At 36.2% G+C, this 20,886-nt stretch overlaps 1 protein-coding gene across 5 annotated transcripts in view; it reads left to right on the top strand.

Moving 5' to 3' along the window:
- The window catches only part of Aatf (Apoptosis antagonizing transcription factor), a 236,731-nt gene that overhangs the window by 125,528 nt on the left and 90,317 nt on the right, over positions 1-20,886 (top strand). The window lies entirely within an intron of this gene.

Below are 20,886 nucleotides of genomic sequence, written 5' to 3'. Positions count from 1 at the left end.
TCTAATTTACTACAGTGGAGCATGGTGGTCTTTTTCCAATTCAATCTATGAACTGTATCTAAATCTTGGTCGACAAGGCCTGATTGACCATAGTTATGACTACAGATGTATTTTTTGTGTTCTTTCAAGTTGATGTTGGCTGATCTTTTTGTCTGTCCGTAGTAGGCCTACTTGTAGGAACCTGGCACTTTATATACTTCAGGCACAGAGAGAGAGAGGAGGGAGATGATCTTTAGTAGAATGTATGAGGGTAGCACATTTTTGGTAGGCATGTTACAAGGTGTCTAGGAATGCTTTTTTTTATCAGATCCATTCATGGAAGGCCACGAGACCTATAGCACATTAGTGGCATTTGTGGGCAAGAGGAATAGAAGAAAGGAGGAATCTGTTCACATTTTACTTGATCAGCTGAGGGGTATAATCTTTGGGGAAGGCAGAGTGGGGGAGACTGTTCCAAAGGACAGAAGTAGATGGAAATGAAAGAGGAAATACTGAAGTTGGTATGGTGAGTTTCAAGATGAACTGTAAAACGGTGTCTGCAGAGCACTGTCCATGAACTAATGAATCTTACTGCAGAATGGTTTCACATAGGAAGTTTAAATGCATCTGGGACTCATCATCAAATTCCTGACATGTATCCTCAAGGGTTGTACAGGATATGATAGCACTATATGAAAAACTTACATCATTACTAAATTCCTATCTACAATTTTCATCCAAATCAACCTGTTACCTGTCAAGACTTCAACATTATCAGATCTTATATTTCTGTCTTCTAAGGCACTTTTTACTGTATCAATCCACCTATATCTTTGTCTTCTTCTGGGTCTTTTTCCTGCCAACCTGTGCAGAGAACACTTGTTTTGCTAGTCTTTCCTCTCCCATTCTGTTTAAGTGACCATACCACCTGAGATTAGCTCTGCTAACACATTCCTGGATGCTAACAGTATAGAGTTCTTTCCTAATATCTTCATTTTTAACATGATATTACCATTGATGCCATCTGTTCATGCCCCTAATCTTTCCAGGACTCTCATATCTGCAGTCTCTAGTCTTTGGTCAAGTGTTTTACTTCTAACCCAGCTCTCAGATCTATAAGTTAAAATTGTCTTGTATACAGATAATTTAGTGTTTAGACTACTTTCTCTCTTATTCCATATAAATTTATTCAGTTGACTTCCCAATATACCAGCTATGTCGATTCGGTTGTCCATTTCCATATTTAATTTACCATCTTCACTAAAAAATTTTGCCCAGGTAGTTGAAATGTTTTACTTGTTCTATAGGTTCTCCATTCACAATGCAGTCCATATTTTCAATGCATCTGCCTATTTCATAATCTTTGTCTTGTTATTGCTGACCTTCATACCAAATCTATTACAATGGTTAATCAATTTAGAAGTATAACATCATCCACAGAAAGAGCTGAGATTAACATCTCCAATTTTGATATCAGGTTTAATACCACTTTCCTTCATAATGTGATCCATATACACAATGAATAACAGAGGGGATAATGTACATCCTTGTCTCACATCAGATTTAACATTAAACCATCTTCCTGTACTTCCTTCAATTCTAACTGCTGATTTACAACTCAAATAAAGACTAACTATTGCTTGATATAATGCCTCATTGACAACATAAACTGTAGCGTTTTGAATAGCTGTTCTCTTGGCACTTGTCATATGTCTTTTCCAGATCTACAAAACTTAAATACAGATCTTTGTAATATTATGTGATTTCTAAATTTGTAATTTAGCCGACCAAATTGTATTCTTATTGGTTAAACCAAAATAAAAAATGATGGTACAACATGACAAAATTTCATGCCGGCTGGGGCGTCGCCCGGTTAAACAAGGCCCCCGTTGTTTTCGCCAGGGAACCAGGGCGAACAGCGAAAAGTCAGCTACTGGAACAAATCTGAAAACAAACCCCAACTCAACATCACCAGAGTTAAAGATCGGTACTATCAACGTAAGAAGCCTGAATGGCAAAGAAATGGAGCTAGCTGAGGAATTAGATAAGTACCAGATCGACATAATAGGGGTGACTGAAACAAAAAAGACCAAAACTGGTGAGATCTTTCTGAGCAATAAATACAAAATGTTATATTCAGGCAATAACAATCAAGGAAAAGAAGGAGTAGCCATAGTATTCAACACAAAATACGAGGCTAATCTTCTTGAATGGCAGTCAGTCTCAAGTAGAGTAATGTGGGCAAATATGAGAATGGGGAACTGGACAGTGAGATTATTTGTGCCTATGGTCCCACAGAAGGTTCTACTAAGGTAGAAGTGGAGGAATTTTTTGAGGCTTTAGAAAAAGCAACTGACACAATGAAAAAGGAAAAGTTGGTCCTTGTTGGGGATCTAAATAGTAGAGTAGGAAATGATTGTGAGACATACAAAAATATTTTGGGAAAATTTGGAGAAAAGAGCAAAGCTAATAATAATGGCAAATATCTGTTGGATTTCTGCTCAGGACATGGACTGGTTATTACTAACACCATGTTCCAACATAAAAATGTGCACAAATTCACATGGAGAGAAGAGGCTAGGAATAAGAAAAGTCTCACTGACTATGTTATTGTTGATAGTGATGTTTTCTCCCTGGTGCAGGACACCAGAGTGTACAGAGGATTTGAAATTGGAAGTGATCACTATTTAGTCTTGAGCAGGATAAAATTGAATTTCATATTGAAAAGAATAACATGTAAGAAAGTTTTAAAGCGAATAAAAGTTGAGCAGCTCTCAGATGTAAACTGTAGACTAAAATACAGAAATATTATTGAAAAGAAAATGAAAGAGTTTGAGAACAGGAATCAAACCTTGGAGATTCAGTGGCAAACTCTGAAGGAAACATTGATTGATTCTGCCAGAGAGGCATGTGGTGAGGTTGTGTGCAAAGATAAAAAAATCAGAACTCCCTGGTGGACACAGGAAGTTAAAGAGGCAGTGAAAGAAAAGAAGAAAGCATATCAAAAGTTCCTGGCAAATAAGTCAGCTTTTACTCTTACAGAATACAGAGACAAATGTAAGAAAGCTAAACAGTGTGTAAAACTAGCTAAACAAAAGTCATGGGAGGACTTTGGCAAGAATATAGAAAATAAATATCAAGAAGGTGGCAAAATATTCTGGAGGTTGTTGAAGAAGCTTAGGAATGGAGGAAAGAGTGCTGTAAAAGGAATTAGAGATGATAAAGGTGAAATGAAAACAGGAGAAAAAGATATCCTTGAAGTATGGAGTAATTACTTTGAAAAACTGCTAAATGAAACAAGCAGTGATGACAGCACAGTGATAAAAAACACTGACCAGGCATGCAGTCAGGAATACATATCCATACTTGAAGTAGAAAAATCCATCAAAGGCTTGAAATGTGGAAAGGCAGCAGGAGTAGATGATATTCGACCAGAAATGCTGAAGTATGGTGGTATAAGAGTCTTACAGTGGCTGCACTGCATAGTTCAGAAAGCCTGGACAGAGGGACGAATTCCCGATGATTGGAGTAGAGCTCTCATAGTACCCATATATAAAAAGGGAAATAAAACTGAATGTGAGAATTACAGAGGTATTTCCCTACTGAGTGTTCCTGGCAAGATCTATGCAAGTATACTTGAGAAACGGTTGAGAAGAATTGTGGAAGAAAAGCTTGGTGAAGAACAATCTGGATTCAGGCCAAATAGAGGCTGTCAGGATCAGATCTTCACTTTACGACAAATAGTCGAGAAAGCATGGGAATATAACAAAGATCTGTATTTAAGTTTTGTCGATTTGGAAAAGGCATATGACAAGGTGCCAAGAGAGAAGCTATTCAATACGTTGCAGTTATATGGGGTCAATGGGGCATTATATCAAGCAATACTTAGTCTTTATTTGAGTTGTGAGTCAGCAGTTAGAATTGAAGGAAGTACAGGAAGATGGTTTAATGTTAAATCTGGTGTGAGACAAGGATGTACATTATCCCCTCTGTTATTCATTATCTATATGGATCACATTATGAAGGAATGTGGTGTTAAACCTGATATCAAAATTGGAGATGTTAATGTCAGCTCTTTGCTTTATGCGGATGATGTTATACTTGTAGCGGATTTATTTAGAAGTCTGCAAGATTCTCTGACTAAATTGAATAGCTGTTGTAATAGATATGGTATGAAGGTCAGCAATAAAAAGACAAAGACAATGAAAATAGGCAGAATCATTGAAAATGTCAACTGTGTTGTGAATGGAGAACCTGTGGAACAAGTAAAACATTTCAGCTACTTAGGCACAATTTTTACTGAAGATGGTAAACTAAATATAGAAATAGACAACAGAATCAGCAAAGCTGGTATCGTGGGAAGTCAATTGAATAAATTCATATGGAATAAGAAAGAAATTAGTCGGAACACTAAATTAGCTGTATACAAGACTGTGTTCAAACCAATTTTAACTTATGGATCTGAGAGCTGGGTCAGAAGTAAAACACTTGACCAAAGACTAGAAACCGCAGATATGAGAGTCCTGAGAAAGATTAGAGGCGTGAACAGATGGCATCAATGGCAATATCATATTAAAAATGAGGATATTAGGAAAGAACTTGACATTGTCAGCATCCAGGAATGCGTTAGCAGAGCTAATCTCAGATGGTATGGCTTAAATAGAATGGGAGAGGAAAGATTAGCAAAACAAGTGTTCTCTGCCAGGTTGGCAGGAAAACGACCCAGAGGAAGACCAAGATATAGGTGGATTGATACGGTACAAAGTGCCTTAGACGATAGAAATATAAGATCTGATAATGTTGGAGTCTTGACAAGTAACAGACTGATTTGGAGGAAAATTGTAGATAGGAAGTTAGTAATGATGTAATTTTTTCATGTAGTACTGTCATATCCTGTACACCCCTTGAGGGTACATGGCAGGAATTTGATGATGATGATGATAAACTATTTGTTGTAAAGTGAAAATCTGATTCTGACAGCCTCTATTTGGCCTGAATAGAGGCTGTTAGGATCAGATTACTTGCATAAATCTTACCAGGAACACTCAGTAAGGAACTACCTCTCTAATTCTCACATTCAGTTTTATTTCTCTTTTTATATATGGAAACTATGAGAGCTCTACTCCAATCATCTGGAACTTGCCCCTCTGTCCAGGCCTTCTTAACTATGCAGTGCAGCCACTATAAGACTTTTATATCTCCATACTTGAATATTTATGGTCACTATTTCATCTACTCCAGCTGACTTTCCACATTTCAGGCTTTTAATTGCTTTTTCTATTACAAGTATGATATGTATTTCCAATTGCATGTCTGCTGAGTGTTTTTTTACCAATCTTTCCTCCATTCCTGAGCTTTTTCAACAACCTCCAGAATATCTTACCACCTTCTTGATATTTAATTTTTATGTTATTACCAAAGTCTTCCCATGACTTCTGTTTAGCTGTTTTACACAGTTTTTAGCTTTCTTTCATTTGTCTCTGTATTCTCTAAGAGTACAAGCTGACTTATTTGCCAGGAACTTTTGATGTGGTTTCTTCTTTTCCTTCGCTGCCTCGTTAACTTCCCATGTCCACCATGTGGTTCTGATTTTTCTATCCTTGCAGATAACCTCACTAAATGCCTCTCTGGCTGTGAAGCAATCAGTGTTTTCTTCAGGATTTGCCACTGAATTTTCAAGGTTTGGTTCCTGTTCTGAAACTACTTCTTTCATTTGAGTTAAGGGATATTGCATCCCATATTGTTTCTTAGCCGAATAAGAAACTCAGAGTTTCATGCCTACTCTTCATATAATTAGTAGTACTTTCATTTTTTCTTGAATAATGTTTATGTATTTTAGTCTACAGTTCACGTCTGAAAGCTGGTCAACTTTTATTCACTTTAAATCTTTCTTACATGTTCTTCTTTTCAATGTGAGATTCAATTTTATCCTGCTCAAGATGAAATAGTGATCAGTTTCAAATTCTCGGTGCACTCTAGTGTCCTGCACCAGGGAGAAAACATCACTATCAACATAGTCAATGAGACTTTTCTTATTCCTTGCCTCTTCTCTCCATGTGAATTAGTGCACATTTTTCTGTTTGAACATTGTGTTAGTGATAACCAGTCCATGTCCTGAGCAGAAATCCAACAGGTATTTGCCATTATTATTAGCTTTGTGCTTTTCTCCAAATTTTCCCAAAATATTTTTGTATGTCTGACAATCATTTCTTACTCCGCTATTTAATTCCTCAGCAAGGACAAATTCTTCCTTTTTTCATTGTGTTAATTGCTTTCTCTATAGCTCAAAAAATTCCTCCACTTCTATCTTAGTAGAAGCTTCTGTGGGATCATAGGCACAAATAAGTCTCATTGGCCACTTCCACCATTCTGATATTTGATCACATCACTCTAGTTGATATTGCCTGTCATTCAAGAAGACTAGCCTAGTATTTAGTATTGAATGCTATAGCTACTCCTTCTTTTTCCTGATTATTATTTCCTAAATATAACATTTTGTATTTATTGCTCAGAAAGATCTCGCCAGTTTTTGTCTTTTTTGTTTCAGTTACCTGTATTACTCGATCCAGTACTTATCTCATATTCCTCAGCTATCTTCATTTGTTTGCCATTCATTCTTTTTATGTTGATAGTACCGATCTTGAAATCTGGTGATGTTGAGTTGGGGTGTTTTCGATATTTGTTCTGGTGGTTGACTTTTCTATATTTACCATGTTTCCCCAGCAGAAACAATGGAGGCCTTGTTTAACCAGGCAATGCCCCAACCAAAATTAAATTCTGTCATGTTGTACAATCATTTTATATTGTGGTTTAAGCCAATAAGAATACAAATTTGTCGGCTAAATCTCATATTGCCAGCCCATCCTCATTCATTCAGTATCCAGGAACCAATTAGAAATTGGTTGACAGAGAAACTATACTTTGCAATAAACAACGTGGGTTTACTAAGGGAAGGTTATGTTTGAGCAACTTATTCACATTCTCTTAATAACAAGGGTTACTGATATACCATAATACTTTTGGATTTTACTAAGGCTTTTGACAGAATACAGCATGGAAGACTGTTGCATAGATTAGAGAATATGGAATTGGATTATAAAATATTGACATGGATAAGAGGATGGCTGACTTGTATATATCTTTCAAAAAGTAGTATATTGGGGATGCACCATCTGCAAGATTTACGGTAGCCAGTTGTGTGCCACAAGGATCAGTCCTTGGTCCATTGTTATTCACTCTGTATATTACTGATATTGGGAAGGATTTGACATACTGCTGGTTTCTGATCAGGATGCAAAGATAGGCAGGGTAATCAGAAATGTGGCTGATATGCAGTACTTGCAGAATTATTTGAATAGGCTGGAATTCTGGGCATGTGAAAATGACTGTCAATTAAATGGTAGTAAATTAAATTTATGCACTTCGGTGTAATGAGATATTCAATGTTACATTATATTGGTGGATTTATGCTGGAAGAAGCCAATCATGGTGGCAATCTTGGAGGTTTAATAGATAGGAAGCTGAAGTTCATGGGCATATAGCAAAGATGGCAAATCCAACTCAGAGGAGAATATCAATGCTGAAACAAACCTTGACATGTAATGATAAGGAAGTCATTTTAACCTTATACAAGGCCTTGATATAACTCACTTGGATTAATGTGTGCTGGCCTTGTCTCCCAGTATCCACGGTGATGCTGATACAGTATGAGAGAGAGAATGCAAAGGGAAGTTAGAGATGATACCAGGATTGTGGAATACAGATTATGAAGACAGATTGAGAATTTGTTGGTTGCAGACACTAGCTAACAGGAGTGATATGATTGTAACTTACAAACTTCTGAACAGGTCATACAAGATACCAGAAGATGGGATTTTTCATTTTATTGAGGGGGAGGGGGAGTGAGGAGAGTTCCAGAATCAGTGCAGTTAAGAATGGTGTACGAAGAGCTAGATTTTACTCTCATAGTGGTACATGATTGTAATCTATTGCTTGCTTTGCATATGATGAGAACAAGTAGTGTGAATGAATTTTAAAAAAAGAAAAGGTATGAAACGGTATTGGTGATAGGTGGCCTCCCTCAATGACTTCTTGAAGGTCTATCTTAATAACAATTTAGAAGATAAATCTCACAATGTTGGCAAAATGTTCTAGAATCTGTTGAAATACCTAGTAATGGAGGAAAGAATATTATAAAAAGAATCAGATGAAAATGATTTAAAAAAAAAAAAAAAACTTGAATGTGTAGAGTGCAAGAAAACATTCAGGAGCAATCGATTGAAGAGCAGATATCAATACTTTTGTTATTATTCAAAGTCATCAGAAACCTAAAGTGTGGGAAGCAGCTGAAATAGATGATATTTGTTCAGATGTGTTCAAATATTATGGTATAAAAATTATGTAACATGAAACTTATGAGTTTTATGTTGCATATTTCCAAATGTTGAATTCTGGTTAATTCGAGTAGTGCTGTTGCATAGTATCCATATATATATATATATATATATATATATATATATATATATATATAAAGGGAAATAAAACTGACTGTGAGAATTTTCCTGCTTAGTGTTTTAAGTAAGATTTATGTAAGTATACTTCATAAAAGGCTGTGAAAAACTTTTGAAGAGAATCTTGGGAATGAACAAACAGGATGCAGGAATTGTCAGGATCAGATTTTCACTTTAAGAGAAATAGTTGAGAAATGTGGGATTATGTTGAACAAAAATCTGTATGTATGATTGTAGATCTGAAAAAGAGATATGATAAGGAGCCAAGAGCAAGGCTGTTCAAAATGATACACTCTTATATAAAGTGTAAATGTGACATTCAACAATACAATACTTGAGCTGTTAAAAATTGAAGGAACAAGAAGATGGCATGTAAAATCGGGAGTAAGAAAAATGGCTATACTATCTCCAGTTATTAATTATCCAGATTATCATGACATTATGAAGGAAACTAGTTAAAACTGATACCAGAATTTGGAAACATTAACCTTAACTCTTTACTTAATGTAGCTGATATTATTCTCCTGAATAAATACAGGAAGTTTTCAAGACTACCTCAATTGATTTATTGCAGTTCCGCTGATATTTTCCAGGTGATTCCTACATGTTTTTATAGTTTGTAATAAGAAGACAAATAATATAAAAACATGCAGGAATCAACCTGAAAGATATCAGATTCATTCTTGGGGGAGAATTTATAGAACAAATAAAATATTTCAGCTATTTTAGGTATGATTTTTAGTCGTCATCATCATCAAATTCCTGACATGTACCCTCAAGGGGTGTACAGGATATGATAGTACTACATGAAAAATTTACATCATTACTAACTTCCTATCTACAATTTTCCTACAATTCAGTCTATTACTTGTCAAGACTCCAATATTATCATTATCAGATCTTATTTTTATTGTCTAAGGCACATTGTACCATATCAATCCACCTATATCTTGGTCTTCCTCTGTGTCATTTTCTTGCCAACCTCGCAGAGAACACTTGTTTTGCCAATTCCTCGCCCATTCTGTTTAAGTGACCATACCACCTGAGATTACCTCTGCTAACGCATTCCTGGATGACGACAATGTCAAGTTCTTTCCTAATATCCTCGTTTTTTAATATGATATCCATTGATGCCATCTGTTCACGCCTCTAATCTTTCTCATGACTCTCATATCTGCAGTCTCTAGTCTTTGGTCAAGTGTTTTACTTCTGATCTCAGATCCACAAGTTAAAACTAGTTTGAACACTGTCTTGTATACAGCTAATTTAGTGTTCTGACTAATTTCTCTCTTATTCCATATGAATTTATTCAGTTGACTTCCTACTATACCAGCTTTGTTGATTCTGTTGTCTATTTCCATATTTAATTTACCATCTTCACTAAAAATCGTGCCTAAGTAGCTGAAATGTTTTACTTGTTCCACAGATTCCCCGTTCACAACACAGTTTACATTTTCAATAATTCTACCTATTTTCATTGTCTTTGTCTTTTTAATGTTGACCTTCATACCATATCTATTACAACAGTTATTCAGTTTAGTCAGGGAATCTTGCAAACTTGTAGCTGATTTATTTAGAAGTATAACATCTTCCGCATAAAGCAAAGAGCTGACATTAACATCTCCAATTCTGATATCGTGTTTAATACCACTTTCCTTCATAATGTGATCCATATAGATAATGAATAACAGAGGGGATAATGTACATCCTTGTCTCACACCAGATTTAACAATAAACCATCTTCCTGTACTTCTTTCAATTCTAACTGCTGACTTAAAACTCAAATAAAGACTAAGTATTGCTTGATATAATGCCCCATTGACACCATATAACTGCAGCATATTGAATAGCTTCTCTCTTGGCACTATCGTGACGTTGTTTTTGTCCCTCTTCCATGCTTTCTGAACTATGCTGTGCAGCCATTGTATGACTTTTATACACCATACTTCAGCATTTCTGGTCGAATATCATGTACTCCTGCTGCCTTTCCACATTTCAAGCCTTTGATGGCTTTTTCTACTTCAAGTATGGATATGTATTCCTGACTGTATTCCTGTTGAGTGTTTTTTACCACTGTGCTATCACTGCTTGTTTCATTTAGCAGTTTTTCGAAGTAATTACTCCATACTTCAAGGATATCTTTTTCTCCTTTTTTTTAATGTCACTGTTATCATCTCTAACTCCTTTTACAGCACTCTTTCCTCCATTTCTAAGCTTCTTCAACAACCTTCAGAATATCTTACCACCTTCTTGATAATTATTTCTATATTCTTGCCAAAGTTCTCCCATGACTTTTGTTTAGCTTGTTTTACACAGTGTTTAGCTTTCTTACATTTGTCTCTGTATTCTCTAAGAACAAAAGCTGACTTATTTGCCAGGAACTTTTGATATGATTTCTTCTTTTCCTTCGTTGCCATTTTTAACTTCCTGTGTCCACCATGGAGTTCTAATTTTTCTATCCTTGCAGACAACTTCACCACATGCCTCTCTAGCTGAATCAATCAGGGTTTTCTTTTATGGCTTGCCACTGAATCTCCAAGGTTTGGTTCTTGTTCTCAAACTCTTTCATTTTTTCTTCAATAATCTGTGTATGTTAGTCTACAGTTCACATCTGAGAGCTTCTGGACTTTTATTTGCTTTAAAACCTTCTTACATGTTATTCTTTTCAATATGAAATTTCATTTCATCCTACTCAAGACTAAATAGTGATTACTTCCAATTTCAAATCCTCTGTGCACTCTGCTGTCCTGCACCAAGGAGAAAACATCACTATCAACAATAACATAGTCAATGAGACTTTTCTTATTCCTTGCCTCTTCTCTCCATGTGAATTTGCGCACATTTTTATGTTGGAACATGGTGTTAGTAATAACCAGTCCATGGTCCTGAGCAGAAATCCAACAGGTATTTGCCATTATTATTAGCTTTGCTCTTTTCTCCAAATTTTCCCAAAATATTTTTGTATGTCTGACAATCATTTCCTACTCTGCTAATTACATCCCCAACAAGGACCAACTTTTTCTAAAGCATTAAAAAATTCCTCCACTTCTACCTTAGTAGATCCTTCTGTTAGGACCATAGGCACAAATAAGTCTCATTGCCCAATTCCCATTCTCATATTTGCACACATCAATCTACTTGAGACTGCCTGCCTTTCCAGAAGATTAGCCTCGTATTTAGTGTTGAATACTATGGCTACTCCTTCTTTTGCTTGATTGTCATTGCCTGAATATAACATTTTGTATTTATTGCTCAGAAAGGTCTCACCAGTTTTTGTCATTTTTGTTTCAGTCACCCCTATTATGTCGATCTGGTACTTATCTAATTCCTCAGCTAGCTCCATTTCTTTGCCATTCAGGCTTCTTATGTTAATAATACTGATCTTGAAATCTGGTGATGTTGAGTTGGGGTGTGTTTTAGGGTTTGTTCCAGTAGCTGGCTTTTCGCTGTTCGCCCTGTTTCCCTGGCGAAAACAACGGGGGGGGCTTGTTTAACCGGGCCACGTCCCAGCCGGCATGAAATTTTGTCATGTTGTTCCATCATTTTGTATTTTGGTTTAAGCCAATAAGAATACAATTTGGTCGGCTAAATCCCAAATTGCCAGCCCATCCTCATTCGTTCAGTATCCAAGTAGATACCCAACGGTGCACCACGAGAAGGTGAGATTGGACATTAGGTCAGAAGCCCTGGTCGGTTTTCCGCATTCCTTTAAAGGCTATGTGGAGGTCTCGTCTCAGTTATACAGCTTTGATCCTTAAGCACCCCATGATTTTTAGTAAAGATGCAAATTTAATTTGAAAATAGATAATAGAACAAACATAACTAGCGTGGTGGGGAGTTAGTTGAATGAATTTATATGGAAAAAGAGAAAAATGAGTTAAAAATACTAAAGTTAGTGTTTAATCAGTGTTAATATATATACATTGGACCAAATGGATTGAAGTATTGAAAATCCATTCTTACAAGAGTGTTCAGCAAAATCATGGGAGTGAATTATGGCATTAATGGTCATCACCATTTTATATTGTGATTTAAGCCAATAAAAATACAGTTTTGGTCAACTAAATCCCATATTACCAGCTCATCCTCGTTTATTTAGTATCCAGGTAAATACCTAACAGGACCTACCACAGGAAGGTGAGGATTGGACGTTAGTCAGAAGCCCTGGTTGGTTCTCTACAATCCTTTAAAGGCTATGTGAAGGCCTCCTTTGAGTTATGTAGCTTTGACCCTTAATCACTCCAAACACCCAAATATGGAAATAGACAACAGAATCAACACAGCTGGTATGGCAGGAAGTTAACTGAATAAATTTATATGGAATAAGGGAGAAAATAGTCAAAACACTAAATTAGCTGTATACAAGACAGTGTTCAAACCAATTTTAACTTATGGATCTGAGAGCTGGGTTAGAAGCAACACTTGACCAAAGACTAAAGACTGCAGATATGAGAGTCCTGAGAATGATTAGGGGCATGAACAGATAGCATCAATGGCAATATCATATTAAAAACGAGGATATTAGTTAGGAAAGAAATTGATATTGTTAGCATCCAGGAATGTGCTAGCAGAGCTAATCACTTAAACAGATGGGAGAGGAAATACTAACAAAACAAGTGTTTTCTGCCAGGTTGGCAGGAAAAAGACCCAGAGGAAGGCCTTAGAAGACAGATATATAAGAATTGCTAATGTTGACAGGTAACAGATTAATTTGGATGAAAATTGTAGATAGGAAGTTAGTAATGATGTAAGTTTTTCATGTAGTACTATCATATCCTGTATACCCCTTTATGGTACATGTCAAGAATTTGATGATGGTGGTGGTGGCATCACTTTAAAAATGAAGATATTAGAAAGGAACTTGATATTGTTTGCTTTTAATAAGCAAAATGTGTAAACAAATTGCTTAAATGGAATTGGAAAGGAGTGGTTAGCAAAACAGATGTTTGATGTCATTACAGAAGGAAAAATGACCCAAGAGGAAGTCTAAGATCTGTATTGATTGATGCATTTAGTAATGCCTTTTAAAAGAAAAATGTAAGATTTGGAAACCTGACAAATAACAAATGACTTTGAAAGAAAATTATAAAATTTTTTTTTTTTGAATTTCGTATCCAAACACAAGTGGTACAGTATAAGTAATTGCTACAACATTATTTACAACAAATTAGGATACATTACAAATGAGAACAGTTTAAATGTAGTAGATAAATTATCATCATTATTATTATTATTCCTGATATCTCCAAGGAGTCCGAAGACTCATCGCGGGACGACACTTACAACTACAGGGAATAAGTAAAATATGAATAAAAAAGAAACTGTATATAAGTTATATACAATAAACATGGTCAGATGTTCCTCCAGTATCTTGCTCAATCAACTGCTCTTTCTGTGCTGGATATAAGGTCCTCTTTTGTGCAAGGCGATTGAAGGAGGAGGGGGGAGTAAGAAAGAAGGTGTTCCATGGACTGGGTTGGGTTGTCCCACACTCGCAATTATCTGGTCCAGTGAGGTAGCCCCATTTGATGAGGTTTTGTTTGCAGCGTCCTGTCGTTCGTAGTCTGTTGAGGCTTTTGCAAGTATTCCAGTTCAAGTGGGCACCATGTGGAAGATGTTCGGCTGATGGAATACAAGTATTATTCTCAGGGTATAGTGCAAGCCATTGTTGAAGTCTTGTCTCTGGAGGGTTTTTAGGTGGTTCAACGGTTGTTAGGAAGCTATGTCGGGATCTTAGTCTTTGGGGCACTGTAGGCTGGCCAAATAGTGGGTGGTGCTCATCATTCATTTGTCAGCTGAGAATGCAGATTTTCGAACTGAAGGGGGTACAATACCAGCCAAAGTATACAGGTCTCTTAGTGGTGTTGGTTTCAGGCATCCTGTAATTAAGCAGCAGATTTTATTCAATGATGGGTCAAGTTTTTCAGCATGGCAAGATCTGGACCATGCAGGGCAGGCATATTCAGCAGAAGAATAGTAAAGGGCCAAGGCAGAACATCTCAGTGTGCTAGGGTCTGCACCCCATTTGGAGGAAGTAAGCTGTCTTAGTATGTTGTTTCTTGCATTAACTTTTGCCTTTGTTTTTTTTTTTTTCCTATGTGTGTTTTATATGAAAGAGTGCAATCGAGAGTCACACTGAGGTAGATTGGATTCCAGGAATGTTCTATATTAGAGCCTTCTCAAGAAATCTGTAGCTTCCTTATTGTTAAGGTGGAAAAGGCCAGGCTGGGTTTTTGAGGGATTTGGTTTTAATTGATTACTGCTATAATATGTGGTTAGAATATTTAAGTCAAAGGATAGTTTTAATGGACTTTAATTTTTTGATTGAGCAGCTATGGCAAGGTCATCAGCATAGATAACATTTCTAGTTCCTGGAAAGATGGGGAGATCATTGACATAAATGTTGAAAAGTGATGGTGAACACACTTCTCTTGGGGATGCCAGCAGCTCTTCCTATCCCCTAGATCCACAAAAAAAGCATGTTTTCAAAGAGTGATTGGATCAGGACAAGGAGATAATCTCTAGTTATTCCATATATTTTATTCCTGAGTGTGTGCGATGGTTCGTAGTATCATATACTGCAGTTAGGTCTACAAAGGCTGCTCTTGTGGCTAGTTTTTGCTCATAACCATTTTCTCTCTCTCTCTCTCTCTCTATATATATATATATATATATTATATATATATATATCAGGGGTAAATATTCTGGGTGTGTATCCACGAAATACAAATATCACCGATATTATATTTTTGCAGTTATTCCCATTAAAGACTCCCCTAATTTTGCAGACTTTGCGTGATTCCTAAAATTAAACACAATATATTAATGCTTCGTTGCCTCTTCATGAGGATAATGAAACATTAGTGCTTCCTGAAGAGGGCACTTTTTGATGCGTAAACACATTGCGTCACATTTGCATTAATAGCCCGGGTGTGCTTTAAAAATGCATACACCTTTGCACCCTTTGAAAATATATAAAGGGGTGCAGCGGGACAAATTCTTAGTGTTGTAGTATTTTTAAACCGCTGAGAAGGCGTGGCTAGGTGAGCTAACAATCTGAGTTCATCCAGCACCCAACGTCTGTGATTGGTTATTGTGTCAACCAATCCAATTGAACATTGTCACTTGTCATGAGTTGAGTGCTTTCTATATGATGGCTGTAATACAAACAGCTGTTACACATGTTTTCTGAACTGAAAATTTGAAATAATAAATTTAGTTTAATCCTTTATCCAAGTGTGAGCAAACAAAGTTTGCCCTGAAAATATCTTCAGGACTGGGGTAAGGTGGTACAACACCAGGGCACTCCTTGAAAAGGTGGAGCAAGCTACCAACACTCCTATCTCAGTATCTCCCATAATGCAAAACACATCTCCTTGCGGATATATCTAATGTTACGCATTAAGAGAAGGGCCACAACCCAGACTAGTTTCGACCTTTATTGAGGTCTCTTCAGTGGGAGCCAGGCCCAAGTGGAGATACCAGGCAGAAGCATTAGCAGGTCATCTCTACTACTACTACGTCTCTATTGGGGTAAGGTGGTACAACCTTACCCCAGTCCTGAAGATACTTTCAGGCCCATACTTTGTTTGCTCACACTTGGATAAAGGATTAAACTAAATTTATTATACTCTAACAAAGTGAAAAATAAACTTTCAACATGAAAATTTGAAAGTGGATGTTAGGAGTAAAAAAAACCTAAATGTTTCTCTTGCTATGCAGTATAGCATCTGTTGAGGCTGCAAAGTTTTTTTAACGGTATAGAGACATTTTTATTCTGGTCTTCGGAAACAACAGACATTAAAAAATATTTCTTCCTGAATAAAAATGAATATTCTGTGTATTATAAGACGTTGATCTACAAAAAAAAAACCCAGCAGATGTGTGATTGATAAGACAGACGAACCGCTGATAATAATAATAAAAAAAATAAAAAAAATGTAGGATTCCCGAAAGTGTAGATAATTCCGATAATGATCAGATGTTATGTACACTGAGTCTCAGTAAACAAAAAAAATTCTTGGGAAACTGAGCGAAATATACACAAACCAGGGAAATATACATAGCATGGGCACAAATTTTACAAAACGATTGCCTGCTCCATCAAACCTATTCCTGCCATACTCTGTCTCCTCATGAGTTTTTTTTTTAATTATATAATTATAATTTCACTTATTCATGTCTAGACTTTATAGGCTCATGCTATTTGCTTTATCCAGCAACTTATAGGACACACGTATCACAAATGTCAATTATTAATAATTTGTTTAACATTAATGAAAGTATTTATACTCACACTTATTCTTTCCTTTCATTTCCTATTCTCACCTGTCTTATAAGTGATGGTTCACATATTTTCATCTTTTATTATTTCAAATATACCAACCAAATATAGTATTCTCCTCCATTGTTACTTTCTAATAAATCCTAAAACAAACACTGTTCCCCCACTGCAGAAGTATTCAAAGTTATCCTGCAATTAATTTTACTGGACCAATTAAGATGAGCGCTGATGCGCTATGCACTGTCAAAACTTTCATACATCGATAAAAAATGCAATCATATGGTCATATGCATCTGTAGAGGCGGGTAATGGGAACCCCCTGGATCGAGTAAAAATTCCACAAATTATAATCGTAAAAGTGATTGAGATATGTAACCTTACACCCTTGACCATGAGACGCTTTTTCTGTCTTAAAATTTTATTATGGGTTGGCCTGTTTCGGGCCACGGCCAGGTAGCTATAGGACACGTAGTTTATTGCAGCAATAAAGCATGTGTTCCTGCTTTTGGTTCATCTTTTTCTGATTTGTGAAAAAAAATGAATTGTTGTGAACAGCGACCAGTGTTCTTTTGCCCTCTTTGTTTCTATAAATCACTGAGTGAAGTGTGAATTATAAATTTATAGTGAAACAAATTTAAACAGAAAAATACATTTTTAAAAGATCATCATCAAATTCCTGCCATGTACCCTCAAGGGGTGTACAGGATATGACAGTACTACATGAAAAAATTACATCATTACTAACTTCATATCTACAATTTTCCTCCAAATCAGTCTGTTACTTGTCAAGACTCCAACATTATCAGATCTTATATTTCTATCGTCTAAGGCACTTTGTACCGTATCAATCCACCTATATCTTGGTCTTCCTCTGGGTCGTTTTCCTGCCAACCTGGCAGAGAACACTTGTTTTGCTAATCTTTCCTCTCCCATTCTATTTAAGTGACCATACCACCTGAGATTAGCTCTGCTAACGCATTCCCGGATGCTGACAATGTCAAGTTCATTCCTAATATTGCTTGTTTTTAATATGATATTGCCATTGATGCCATCTGTTCACACCTATAATCTTTCTCAGGACTCTCATATCTGCGGTCTCTAGTCTTTGGTCAAGTGTTTTACTTCTGACCCAGCTCTCAGATCCATAAGTTAAAACTGGTTTGAACACTGTCTTGTATACAGCTAATTTAGTGTTCCGACTAATTTCTTTCTTATTCCATATGAATTTATTCAATTGACTTACCAGCTTTGCTGATTCTGTTGTCTATTTCTATATTTAATTTACCATCTTCAGTAAAAATCGTGCCTAAGTAGCTGAAATGTTTTACTTGTTCCACAGGTTCTCCATTCACAACACAGTTGACATTTTCAATGATTCTGCCTATTTTCATTGTCTGTCTTTTTATTGCTGACCTTCGTACCATATCTATTACAACAGCTATTCAATTTAGTCAGAGAATCTTGCAGACTTGTAGCGGATTTATTTAGAAGTATAACATCATCCGCATAAAGCAAAGAGCTGACATTAACATCTCCAATTTTGATATCATGTTTAATACCACTTTTCTTCATAATGTGATCCATATAGATAATGAATAACAGAGGGGATAATGTACATCCTTGTCTCACACCAGATTTAACATTAAACCATCTTCCTGTACTTCCTTCAATTCTAACTGCTGACTTACAACTCAAATAAAGACTAAGTATTGCTTGATATAATGCCCCATTGACACCATATAACTGCAGCGTATTGAATAGATTCTCTCTAGGCACCTTGTCATATGCCTTTTCCAAATCGACGAAACTTTAATACAGATCTTTGTTATATTCCCATGCTTTCTCGACTATTTGTCGTAAAGTGAAGATCTGATCCTGACAGCCTCTATTTGGCCTGAATCCAGCTTGTTCTTCACCAAGCTTTTCTTCCACAATTCTTCTCAACCGTTTCTCAAGTATACTTGCATAGATCTTGCCAGGAACACTCAGTAGGGAAATACCTCTGTAATTCTCACATTCAGTTTTATTTCCCTTTTTATATATGGGTACTATGAGAGCTCTGCTCCAATCATCGGGAATTCGTCCCTCTGTCCAGGCTTTCTGAACTATGCAGTGCAGCCACTGTAAGACTCTTATACCACCATACTTCAGCATTTCTGGTCGAATATCATCTACTCCTGCTGCCTTTCCACATTTCAAGCCTTTGATGGCTTTTTCTACTTCAAGTATGGATATGTATTCCTGACTGCATGCCTGGTCAGTGTTTTTTATCACTGTGCTGTCATCACTGCTTGTTTCATTTAGCAGTTTTACAAAGTAATTACTCCATACTTCAAGGATATCTTTTTCTCCTGTTTTCATGTCACCTTTATCATCTCTAACTCCTTTTACAGCACTCTTTCCTCCATTTCTAAACTTCTTCAACAACCTCCAGAATATTTTGCCACCTTCTTGATATTTTAGTTTTATGATTTTTTGCTTTTAAACTGAAATAATTTGTTTTAGGATTTGGGGAATTATTAGTTGATTTTAAATAAAATATGCCGGTCAATTTTTTTATATATGAAATTGTGCTAAAAACTGTATTAATTCCGAATACTTTTTTTTTTCAAGAATTAAAAATCATTAAAATCAATGTTTTTTCATGTAGTGCTGTCATATCCTGTACACCCCTTGAGGGTACATGGCAGGAATTTGATGATGATGATGATGATAAAATCAATGTAAAATGAAAATAATGTATTTATAGTTTACATCGACAAATAATTACATCAAAAAATGCTAAAATACGTTTATTGATGTAATTATTTAATTACATCAATAATTATAAAAATTTACAGAAAATTTTCTGCGGATGCATGCCCGTGCATACGGTCAAATTGACATGAAATATGTTGCGTGGATTGCATAACCCACACAACAGCACACCCAACTGAAATGGGGGGGGGGGGTGCTTAATAGTGAAAGCTGTATAACTGAGAGGAGACCTCCACATAGCCTTTAAAGGAATGCGTAGAACCAACCAGGGCTTCTGACCTAATGTCCAATCCTCACCTTTTCGTGGTGCACCGTTGGGTATCTACTTGGATACTGAACGAATGAGGATGGGCTGGCAATTTGGGATTTAGCCGACGAAATTGTATTCTTATTGGCTTAAACCAAAATAAAAAAATGATGGTACAACATGACAAAATTTCATGCTGGCTGGGGTGTTGCCTGGTTAAACAAGGTCCCCATTGTTTTCACCAGGGAACCAGGGTGAACAGTGAAAAGTCAGCTACTGGAACAAATCTGAAAACACACTCCAACTCAACATCACCAGAGTTAAAGTTCGGTACTATCAACATAAGAAGCCTGAATGGCAAAGAAATGGAGCTAGCTGAGGAATTAGATAAGTCCCAGATTGACATTATAGGGGTGACTGAAACAAGAAAGACAAAAAGTAGTGAGATCTTTCTGAGTAATAAATACAAAATGTTGTATTCAGGCATTGACAATCAAGGAAAAGAAGGTGTCGCCATAGTATTCAAAACAAAATACGAGGCCAATCTTCTTGAATGGCAGGCAGTCTCAAGTAGAGTGATGTGGGCAAATACGAGAATGGGGAACTGGACAATGAGACTTATTTGTGCCTATGGTCCTTCAGAAGAATGTTCTAAGGTAGAAGTGGAGGAATTTTTTAATGCTTTAGAAAAAGCAACTGACACAATGACAAAGGAAAAGTTGGTCCTTGTTGGGGATCTGAATAGCAGAGTAGGAAATGATTCTCAGACATACAAAAATATTTTGGGAAAATTTGGAGAAAAGAGTAAAGCTAATAATAATAATGGCAAATACCTGTTGGATTTCTGCTAAGGACATGGACTAGTTATTACTAACACCATGTTCCAACATAAAAATGTGCACAAATTCACAAGGAGAGAAGAGGCAAGGAATAAGAAAAGTCTCATTGACTGACTATGTTATTGTTGATAGTGATGTTTTCTCCCTGGTGCAAGACACCAGAGTATACGGAATTTGAAATTGGAAGTGACCACTATTTAGTCTTGAGCAGGATAAAATTGAATTTCATATTGAAAAGAATAACATGTAAGAAAGTTTTAAAGCGAATAA

The sequence above is a fragment of the Typopeltis vanoorti genome, chromosome 15, assembly GCF_054136105.1.
Source record: "Typopeltis vanoorti isolate ZY-2024b chromosome 15, IOZ_Tvanoo_1.0, whole genome shotgun sequence".
Classification (NCBI taxonomy): Eukaryota; Metazoa; Arthropoda; class Arachnida; order Uropygi; family Thelyphonidae; genus Typopeltis; species Typopeltis vanoorti.
This window is presented reverse-complemented; position numbering and strand designations above follow the sequence as displayed.